Source organism: Culex pipiens, chromosome 2 (assembly GCF_016801865.2).
Source record: "Culex pipiens pallens isolate TS chromosome 2, TS_CPP_V2, whole genome shotgun sequence".
Lineage (NCBI taxonomy): Eukaryota > Metazoa > Arthropoda > Insecta > Diptera > Culicidae > Culex > Culex pipiens.
The window spans coordinates 180,472,010-180,483,847 of NC_068938.1; positions in this window are offsets into that span (position 1 = coordinate 180,472,010).

Below are 11,838 nucleotides of genomic sequence, written 5' to 3' on the forward strand. Positions count from 1 at the left end.
ACAAGAAAAAAAGAGAAAAAAAACATTCGATTAGTTTTGTTTGATGCAAAAAATGTGATTTGTGTTTAACCCATTTTGTACAGAGTTTTTTTTATTGCTTCAGTTTTTTTTTCAAACACAAGGCCATGGCGTTTGAAGGCGAACAAAAAAAATGGACGGGGACTATTTTTGATAGAGATTTTTTAATTGCGATAATCATTATTTTTTTTAAATAACAAATACGTTTTATTTTGTAAGAAAGAAGCGAGCGTTTTTGGAAAGATGCTTTCTCGTGAACATAAAGATATATTTTTATATTTTCCGGTGTACATATTCTTTACAGATTATTATTATTTTTATGTTTCTGTGCCGCAAGCGCGATTTTTTAAGTAAAGAAAAGAAAATCGTTGCAAAAGAAACCATTTACTTACATATTTGAACTAAGTAAAACATGATAAGGTGGAAAATGAAGGAAAAAAAACGTTTCATTTGACCAAAATGGAAAAGAATGAATAAAATAGATAATTTAATTGAAAACAAAATTATCACGCATTTTCAATTCTGAGAGCAAATCCGAAAAAACCTCATCCAAACAAAAAAAAAAGAGTTTCATAACAGCGAAGATTATCACCAGAATTGAGCCGATTAAGCTCGATGCAACTTTTTCTCTCATTTCTCTTGCTTCCCCATGTTAAAGAAGCTAAACTTTGCCGAAAGACGAGGGGAAAATTGCAGTGGCCCAATTTGGGATGAACGCGAAAAATGCCGCGAAATGTGCACGCAATAGAGTTGGTAAACAAAATTATATCTCATCTCGTCGTGTGCACAATAGAGTAATGATAAGGCCGAGGCACAGAAGAAGAAGGTAAGGAAGCAGAGGTGGGTAGAAGCGAGAGAGGAATAATCGCTCTAGTTGCTACAAGCGGCATTATTGTTGTTATTTTTGCGTTTTGAGAGTAGTTTTTTTTCTTTTTTAAGCTTTGTTGTATTCTTGTTCTGTATTAAATTAAAAGGTCATATTTATATTTTCCTTAGTTTTTTTAAAGATGCGTTTCGAACAGTGTCGATGAAATCATCAACGTTTGTTTGTCTATACTAGATCGTCCAATTTTCCGAGGTCACAAATTTCCCGGGAAACGGCGCATTGGTTGTTTTGAATAAATAATCTAGAATTAACAGCTTGACTGCATGTATAAAATCAAGAACGACAAGAACAATATTTTTTTTTGTAATTTTAACAGCTCAAATCGTACAATAAATCAAAAAAAAATTTCAGCCTCGATTATCCGAAGTTTCGATTATCCGAAGTTCTATTATCCAAAGGTTTGTATGGGACATCGGATAATCGAATCACGAACAAAAAAAAAAATGTTTTTCGTTTTTTTGTTTTTCTTGTTTTAAACATCAAATTCGAGTTCTGCGACCTTCAGTCAAATTTGAATAGTTGATTGCTTATTAAATAATAAAATGCATTTTTTTCCGATATTTCGTCACCGCTATCTTGGCCGCCATCTTGGATAAAAAAAAATGTATATCACTTTAGCGTAGTTTACTGCCGTTCTACGCATAATTGTCCCATGTCATTTTTTTTCGACGATTTTGACCTTTTGAAATTTTTAAGTTTAGTTTGTCGTATACTTTTCGAAAAACCCATAAAATCTAGTACTTTGTTCTGAAACTCATTGAAAACAACACCAAGTCTGTTTGTCCCATCGTTGTATAGCAAGAAGATTATAAATAAGAGTGATAAACTGTTAACTAGGGTGATTAGGTACTTATGGGGTGAATAGGGACCCACGGGACAATTATGCGTAGAAACACAAAAAACGATCGAAAAATTTCAATCGCGTTTTTCTCAGTTGCACTTTTTTGAACATGGGACAATTATGCGTAGAACGGCAGTTTAGGGGTCATTCTTAAGCTCAATAATCAAAAATTAGACAGCGAAAAAAAAAAAATTCGTGATTCGATTATCCGAAGTGAAATTTTTCCGAGGCCTTCGGTTAATCGAGTCTGGACTGTATTTTGTTTAGACAGTGAGTAAAATGAATTCATACTCCACAATCAAAACAAAATTAAGTTTGCCTCTTTTACCAATTTGAGAGAGTGTGGTTTAACACATAAAGTTGAAATTAAAATGAAAAAAAAAAAATGCAGAAATTTTGTTTTTTTATGACACATAATTTTTCTAAAACAAGTCAAACTGGTTCCAGCTCTTTAACAAAACGATTTAATTTTGAGAAAACATGTTACTTTGAGAACATTTGAATAATCTTATTTATCAACGATTTCATAATTATAAATAAGGCCGTTGCAAATAGTTGCAAAATTTAAAGTTGCGATTTTCACGCGAAATGAAGAGTACAATTAAAATACGTACGAAATGGTTTAGAATCACACTGACCGTGGTAGAGACGTGAATGTTTGAAAAGTTAGTTAGCTATTGTTAAGAAAATGTTGATGAAAGCCATTATTTTAAACTTCTCAAAGTGTCATAATTTTCTCACTGAACATGATTTTGAATCGGAAAACGGAATGAATTTTCGGATTTTTTGGACAATTTTCCACTAGGAGAAGGTTAAATAAGTTTGTAAATAATAAATAATATGTGTTTTTGAAACACAGTTAAAAAATATCTCCAATTTTATAGGCAATTTCAGTTGAACAAATTTCGTGTAAAATGTGAAAACTTGTGATTCGTGCTTCGAATTCAGTATAAAATGCAATATAAATCGATATTTTTACAAACAAAACTAGTTTTAACAAATTTCAGGCAAAATTCCGACATTTTAACAATTTTACCTAAAATTTATATGTATTTTGTTAAAAAGCATATGAACTTAGTTAAATAAATATAAACATTGATTTTTTTCTTCTTAAAAACTATATCAGCTACTTTAGTGATGGTAAATTTAACGTACAAATAAAGTTTGAACATCTTAAATATGATTTTAACAAGAAAAACAATGACTATCAAAGTCACCCCGGAATTTAAAATAAACATTTTTAACGTAACTATTTTTCTAAACACTATTGAAAAAACATTTTTTTCCAGTACATGTTTTAAAAATAATAATCTTGAGAAAAACCTTAACTTTTGGAAAATATTCCAAAAACAAATTGAAATCCTATTAAAGTCACCCCGGTTTACGGTAATTTTAAAAAGAAAACTGTTGTCCAAAATGACATTTCTGGGTAATTGCAGATTCGAAAACTACATTGATTTGCCCACAAAACAAAATGTCCTATGTCAGGTTTCGTGTGAGTTGGCAGAGAGAGACTCTAATTTTTGGGCAATTAAAAAATAATCAATATAGGCAGAGCATCCCAGAAAACAACATTCGAGGAACTGACAATATTTTTATAATTATAAAACAAACTTCATTCACATTAAGATTTGAACTTCAATTTAGAAATCAGCCATTCAAATTTATCATCGTTACAATCCGCATAAGCACTAATCCAACTATTTAATATTCTCGCGTACAAACAGTGACCAAATTTAACATTTTTAATATACCAAAATCCCGGCTCACTTTCATAAATGCTCCACATCGCACCACCATCGTTGATTTTGCTCTTCGGAATCCAGGTAAAAACATAATTCCCCCCGTAGTATAGCTCAGATTCGTACAGCTCCTTCTTCAAATTGCGGTGCCTGTAATCCTGTAATGATCTCCATCCTTCGTGATGACCCACATCTGGGAGGCCGTGTCGTACGAAACGTGGCGACGATCTGCATCGTGGACGGTTGAACTAGTCAGGAATCTGTCTACGAAACGATTTCTTATCGCAACGCACCCTGTTGGAACTTGCGCCGAAGCAGCTAGAATGAGGATCACACTTAGTAGAATTAATATGATCATAATTATTTTATTTTTTTAATAGTGTGGAACTATCTCGAAAATAGATGGAATTTGCTTTTATTCTCAACCCAGTGTGTACTCAGTGGTGTCGGATAGATTAATGAAAAATGAGTTGAGACAAAATGACAGATTTACCAGATGTTCTTAAGGGTTGAATTAAATAAAAATTAGTCACAAAAAATTTTATATAATTATTATATTGACATTTAGATTTGGGCTTAGAGTGCTTCAGGGAATAATTCCATAAGTGTTCACAAAAAAAAAACAGTTTTGCAACACCCTAATTGATTCAAATTGTGATACAAATTGAAGGAATCTGAGCACCACGTGCAACTGAGATTTACTCAGATGGGTTAGAAAACAAACCCTGAGTTGTATAAAACGAACAGCTCAAGTAAAATTGCATTGATTTGAGGGTTACGATAGATCTAATTCAGTAGCAATGACTAGTAACATTATATTGCTTCTAGTTCTAACGTTGCTTCCCATAGTTCCAGCTAAAGTTCCGCTAGGATGCGTGGGAATCCGAAATCGTTTCATCAACAAGTTTCTCGTCAGTTCACCAAACTATCACGACGCGGATCGTCACCACGTTACGTACGACAAAAAATCCCAACAGTGGGTAATCAGCAAGGATGGGGCCAACTTCAGGATAAAACATGCAGCCTTTCAGGAGGATCTGTACGAGTCCGAGCAGAGTTGGAACAGCAATTACGTGTTCACGTGGGTGCCGAAGACGATCATTACGGACGGAGGAGCCTCGTGGAACATTTATGAAAGTGAGCCGGGATTTTACTTTATCAAGAATGTTAAATTTGGTCACTGCTTGCATGCCACGTCGTCGAGTACTTGGATCTATGCTTTGGTAGAGTGTAACGGTGGTCATAAGAATCAGTGGCAGCTGCACCCGTTGAAGTGTAAAACATAAAATCGTTGATTTAAGGAAAATCAACTGCTTTGAAATAAATATGCAAGAAGGGCGGTATGACCTCTTTAATTTTTAAACATTCGAAAAAAGACAAATTTTTCAATATCGTACAGTCATCCCACATATTCGGAACACCCACAAATTCGGAACACTTTTGTGATAATTTGGCAATAGCATGCCAAATGCAGCTTTTCTCTCGACCCTACTATTTTTAGGACCTTTATTTGGACATTTTCTTGCTATTTCACTAGTAAAAGTAGTACTTTTTGAACAAAAAACTTCACTTCAAGACTATTTTATCCTGAGCAGCAAAACACTGCCTCCAGATTGCCTGTTCCATGATTGTTATGTTATTGTGCCTCCCACAATTGTGGAAAACCTGAATATAACTGATATTTTTACAAAAAAAGTTATCAGACCACACAGCAAAAAATCCTATGGTAAAATCGCATGCAAAAGCATGCACATCACCTTCGTCAGAATAAACACTTAATATTACACACTGCATGTACATTTTTTGCAAACACAAAAAAAAGTTGCAACCGACGGGATTCAAACCCAGCACCATCAGTAAGGACTGGCGCCTTAACCCACTCGGCCATCGGACCGATGAAAATCTGTTAGGATAAACGCATATATGAGCTTGATATTTCGGTCAAGTAGGTTTCCCATACTGATGGGCTACATATTTCAGGGTGTAAAATCACATAAAATTGCAAAAAATAATGCAATATTTATTTTACACCCAGGCCTTTTACACGCAGCTGGATTACTACTTTTTTAGCTGTGCATTCATAAAACATCACTAAGCTTGAGTTTCACTGGTTGCATTGTGTGAAGTCATTATTTTATAAAAAATGTGTACTCATGGAGAGAGCCAAAGTTTGTTTACATTCGTAAGGAAAAAGTGTTCCGAATTTGTGGATTTCAAGGGTCAAAGTTTTTTTTTTCAAAAACTTGATATAAAAGTTAAAATTTGCAGTTGTTCGATACAGCATTCGGAAGATCGCAAGAAAAGCTTCCAAATGAAGGTAAAAGCGAATCATTAAGTTCAATTATCGATTTGCTAGGATTTTTTGAACATTGGCCGATCTGTAAACTGTTCCGAATATGAGGGATGACTGTACTGATTTTTTCAAAAACTAAAACAGTTTTAAACCACTGAACATGGGAAATTTAATGTACTTTTCGAATCTGCAATGACCTAGAAGAATATTTTTTTCATTCAGAACAATTTTTTTTGTATCGTGTTGTTGTTTGCAGGGTTATTTTTTAGAGTGTAATGATGACCACAAAATTGTAGAACAGATAGTTACAAAAAATGTGTTGTATAGATATAAGGGCTTTTTAGCATCACAAGATAACGTGATTTTACGAAAAAAAAAATTAAATACAGTCCAGACTCGTTTATCCGAAGCCACGATTATCTAAAATTTCGATTATCCTAAGTTTGATTATCCGAAAGTTTGTATGAGACTTCGGATAATAGAATAAAGAACAAAACAAATATTTGGGTAATTCTCTACCAACTCACACGAAATCGGGAAAAATTACCCCGACCCCTCTTCAATTTGCGTGAAACTTTGTCTTAAGGGGGTTTTTTTTGTCCCTGATCACGAATCCGAGGTCCGTTTTTTTAAATCTCGTGACGGAGGGGCGGTACGACCCCTTTCATTTTTGAGCATGCGAAAAAAAGGTCTTTTTCAATAATTTGCTGCCTGAAACGGTGATCAGATAGAAATTTGGTGTCAATGGGACTTTTATGTAAAATTAGACGCCCGATTTGATGGCGTACTCAAAATTCCGAAAAAAACATATTTTTCATCAGAAAAAAAAACTAAAAATGTTTTAAAAACTCTGCCATTTTCCGTTACTCAACTGTAAATTTTTTTGGAACATGTCATTTTATGGGAAATTTAATGCACTTTTCAAATCTACATTGACCCAGAAGGGTAATTTTTGCATCTTCTATATATATAAAAAATTTCGACGGTTTTGTTCGAACGCGAATCAATTCAACACGGAACGTCGGATCGAGGTGCTCTTTGTTGCGTCGGGTTCGTATAAGTCCAAACAAGGTTTATACGCTAACTTATTGCCACTTTGGCCACTCTGGGACCGATTCCGGAGCATCGGCAAATTGTATGGAGAAAGTTACGTAAAATCACATTTTGATCACAGGAGGCTGAATAAGCAAACAAGCTATACGTCAAGAAACAAAAAAAGACAAGACGAAGTTTGTCGGGTAAGGCTTGTTTAGAATTCGAAATTTCGTATTTTTTCTGACTGTAACAATGTTCTACAAAGTTGTAGAGCAGACAATTAAAAATTTTTTGATATATAAACATAAGGGGTTTGCTTGAAAACATCACGAGTTTTTGCAATTTTGCGAAAAAAAGTTTTGAAAGAGTTGGTCACGTCACGACACAGACACGGACGACGAAACAAAGAGAAACGCAAAATGTAACATTTTTAAAACTTTTTTTTCGTAGAATCACGATAACTCGTGATGTTTATAAGCAAACCCCTTATGTTTATATATATTTTTTTTTTGTAATTGTCTGCTCTAGAACATTGTTATACTGTAAAAAATACCCCTGCAAAGTTAAAAAAAACACGAAATTTTAAAATGAAAAATTTTGTTCTAAATGCAAAAATGACCCTTCTGGGTCAATGTAGATTTGAAAAGTACATTAAATTTCTCATAAAATGACGTGTTTAATTTTTTTTTAACAGTTGTGTAACGGAAAATGCGATAATTTTTAAAACTTTTTTAGTGTTTTTATCGATGAAAAATACGTTTTTTCGGAATTCTGAGTACGCCATCAAATTGGGCGTCTAATTTTACATAAAAGTCCCTTTGACACCAAATTTCTATCTCATCACCGTTTCAGGCTGCAAATTATTGAAAAACACCTCTTTTTTCGCATGTTCAAAAATGGAAGGGGTCGTACCGCCTCTCCGTCACGAGATATCAAAAAACGGACCTCGGATTCGTGATCAGGGACAAAAGTTACCCCTTACGACAAAGTTTCACGCAAATCCAAGAGGGATCGGGGCAACTTTTCCCGATTTCGTGTGAGTTGGTAGAGAATTACCCTTTTACATTAAAAACTGAAGTCAAAAATGTCTATTTTTCCAAAACACACATTTTTTAAAGAACTGTTCAAACTTGGCGGCAAAACTTTCTCTATTGTTTCAAAGTTCCTGTTTTTTTTTGTCTTCTAAAACATACAAAAAATATAAAAGATTCGAATTTTGGAAAATAGATTTTTTGTGAAAAAAAGCTAAATAAAAAATCGGCAAATGTTTTTACACGTGATTTTCGATTATTTACATACCATTTTGTTATGAACAGCTGCCAAAATTTTATGGAGACTTGTATGGATGAAAAAATGACACAAAAAAGCTTCTTTGGTCATAAGAAAGAACTTCACGAAGTTTGAGCCAAATAAAAAAAATACAGAAAATAATTAGGGTCTAAATCGACCGATTTTATAGAGAATTGCTCTTACATGTTTACCTGTTTAAGAATTCGTTCCTAATTTCATTCAATTTACCTATTCGCACTGTTTTACCCTATTGTCATGCTCACTTCCTGCTGAGCTATTTATTACTCGATTTCAGTTTAAAACGCCAGTTACGAATTTTGTTAACGGGTTCCACATTCATAACAAAAACATAAAAGGTAAACGTGCATGAATCTGACTTAAATTCACATTTAAATTTTGTCGCAATTGCATATCTGATCAGAACAACTTCTGGTTTGACGAGTATTTTTACAGTATCAGTTGAATTTTTTAGAATTGATTTTAAGTTGTTTTTGCATTAGAAAGTGAGAAATTAAAATCATCAAAACATGGCTCGTGCGACAAGATAGCACGACCACGACGCCCTGACAACCATGTGTATGTCCTTGAAAATAAAATCCCAAACATCGACCTCCACGTGTTTCCACGAATGGTGCCAGAGTGGATAATAATTAACTTGGCAGCAATTTTCACCTGAAAATTTACACCATCCGAATGAAGCATGGCAGGGTGGAAATTCGATCCTGGTTGACATTCACACACACACACAAATGTGGTGTGCAAAATAGTGCACCTCGTCGATGAAGGCAGCAGCAACGGTGGCCAGGATTCCCATTTCGGAAAGTATGCATTTTTCATTAGCCTATTATTTGCTGATGCCACAGCCGGGACACGACACTCTCATATTTGTGTGGAGGACTGGAACGTATACTTGGCTGACAATGAAAGTCGGAGTGGTTGGGTAATTTGTCCTTATTTGTTAATTGAAGAAATCTTGATTGAAGTTTTTCAATTTTTGCACTAAATAAAACAAATGTTTTAATAATAATTAAAAAAAAAGCTAATTTCTGTAGAAAGTAATTTTTGAACATTACATTTCTTGCACAACTTTAGTCATTTTGCCCCAAATGCACATGAATTTGCATCTGGTTGCAAATTTTGTGTCGATAATACAGCACTGACACTCTGAGAGTTCTTCGCCAACGACGACGTTGCTGTCACATCGGTTTGTGCAACAATGTATCACTTGAGCGTCGATTTGAAGTTAATTTGTCCCGACGTCAATTTACTCATTAGAAGAAAGCTATTTTCGTGCCTTGACCAAGTTATATCAATTTAATAACCAGATTTGTTCGCCATATACCTTTCTCCATCGGAATGGAATTGCTCACTGAAATATGACTTTCGTCCAAGATATCGTGAGCAAGCCATTGGGGTTTTGTGGTGATCTTGATCAAACTAACCGCCAATTCATGACGCAATATAGTTATAAGCCACACAGATATTTGTGATTATCGTTATTACTGGCGATGAATTCTATCCTTTCTTTTGGTACTCGCTTTCAGAGTAGGCCAGTGTGGTCACTGGATGCTGTGGTTGCTATGATAAGTTTCGGTATTGCTGATATGACGGCAAAGAAAAGTGTTGAATTGATTAAAAATATTAATATTTGTTTAAGGATTTCATTTTAAAAATTGCTAAAATTTATAAATCCAGCTAATTAACACTACAACTAAATCACTTTTTGAATGAACTTCGACGTGACTTCAAAACGTCAAAACTATTTTTCGTAAAATCACGATAACTTGTGATAATAACAAGCAATCCCCTTATGTTTATACATCATTTTCTTCAAATGGTCTGCTTTACAACTTTAAAAAAACATTTTTACACTCTACAAAAATAACCCTGAAAAGTTAGAAGAAATACAAAGTTTTAACATGGTTTTTTTTTGTTCTTAATGAAAAACTGGCCCTTCTGAGTTATTGCAGATTCGAAAAGTACATTAATTTTATGGGACTATCCAAATTTTTTTACAGTCGCGTAGCGAAAAATGGCAGAACTTTTGGAACCATTTTTGTATTTTTTGAAAAATGAAATTTATTTTCGGAATTTGCAAACTTTCAAACCATCACCACACAAAAATTTTCAAGTTTGATTTTATGCACTCAAAAAGAAATTAGGTATATCGAAGTAATTCTCCTAAGTTTTGCAATTTCTTTTTGCGATTTCAATTTTTTTATTTTTGATTTGGATCAAACTGTGTCGATGCATCTGTAACCGTTGGTTGCAATTCTTCAACGAACCTTCACTTTTCTACTTGATTCCGTACATACAACATCACACAACATATGGCAGTAAAAGGGTTTTCGTGCCGCTGTAACGAGATAGTCCTTGACAGCGATAGGGCAGGACTACTCGAATTGGGTGGAAAAGAAAATGGAGCTTTTCCCCTCCCGTTTGGAATTCGAGCGGGAAAATGTCTTCTTGGCCCGCCGATGTTGAGCATCGGCCTCTTTTGCCATTCAGGCGTCCGTGTGTTTAGTCGTGTCCGTTGTACCAGTACCGTCCTCTTTGTGCTGTGTACGTTTTCGCCTTCCGGAAGTGGAAGTGCCCACACGGAAGTCTAGTTCCGTCGGCGCGACGGCACACGGGAACAGGTGAACCTAGCCTCTTGAGTGCGCAGGAGCCGTTGGCTACGTTTTAACGTCAAGCACCGACCCGAATCTCGGGCGCGCGGCGCCATAACACGTCAAGGAGATTATCCCCTCTCGGCACGCCCAAATCAGTGGACTCTGGGGCTGCCGAATCCGCCACTGAGGGAAGACGCCTGCCGCAAGTAGGACCAGCAACGCCCGCTGGCCTACCTCTGCGTTCCAGCCCAACCCAGCAGCAGCTCAAGCCATCCGGAAGTCGACGACCAACCAGCAGCTCAAGAACATCCCCCCCCCCCTTACGGGATCGCGGCGGCACAGTCGAGGGCGCTCCTGTGACCGGCCTTGGAGCAGGTGAACGCCGAAGGCGTTCGAGAGTTCGTGTGGAGTCAGCGAAGCCGCGCTGCGAGTCCAGCTGCTGAACGGTACGTTGCCCCTGAAGTGCCTCACATTCCTCACACACACCCACACCCTACACTATCTCAGAAATACACGTTTTAATTAGAAAATTGTGGTTCTTGATTTTTATTACATCCGTGTCTCACTTGAATCGCTGAGTAGAAATGCCGACCCTGAGTGATGAGTAGTCAGTAGCTTAGGTCTACGACTACCTGTAAGTAGATGGTCTCTGCCCTGAAAAAGGAATGAGCTAGTCCACCTTGATACTGAAAAGGCATAAGTTTCACATCATACAATATGAATATTCGCAAATCTGTATCTTGAGGAGCAATTTTCAGATCGATTTGGTGTCTTAGATAAAGTGTTGATTAGGACACAAAAATAGGTACAAAGAAAAAATGCCGTTTTCTTTTCTTGACATTTTATCAGTACTAGTTATATTCCCAACATATTTATTTTTGTAAATTTTAAATTTTTTTTTGGGTATTTTTTACGGATTCAAAAACGGGTGCCTTTTCAATCCTTTATCGCAATAATTTAAGATGGAGCAAAATCTGGCTTCGGATGTGATTTTTGAATAAAAAATTAAAGAAATAGTCAAACAAAACTTCAAAAATCATTTTTAGATACTATTCAGGCCCCAGCACCAAAAGTACATATTAGTTTGTTTGAAAAGTAAATTATTTTTATTTATTCATTTT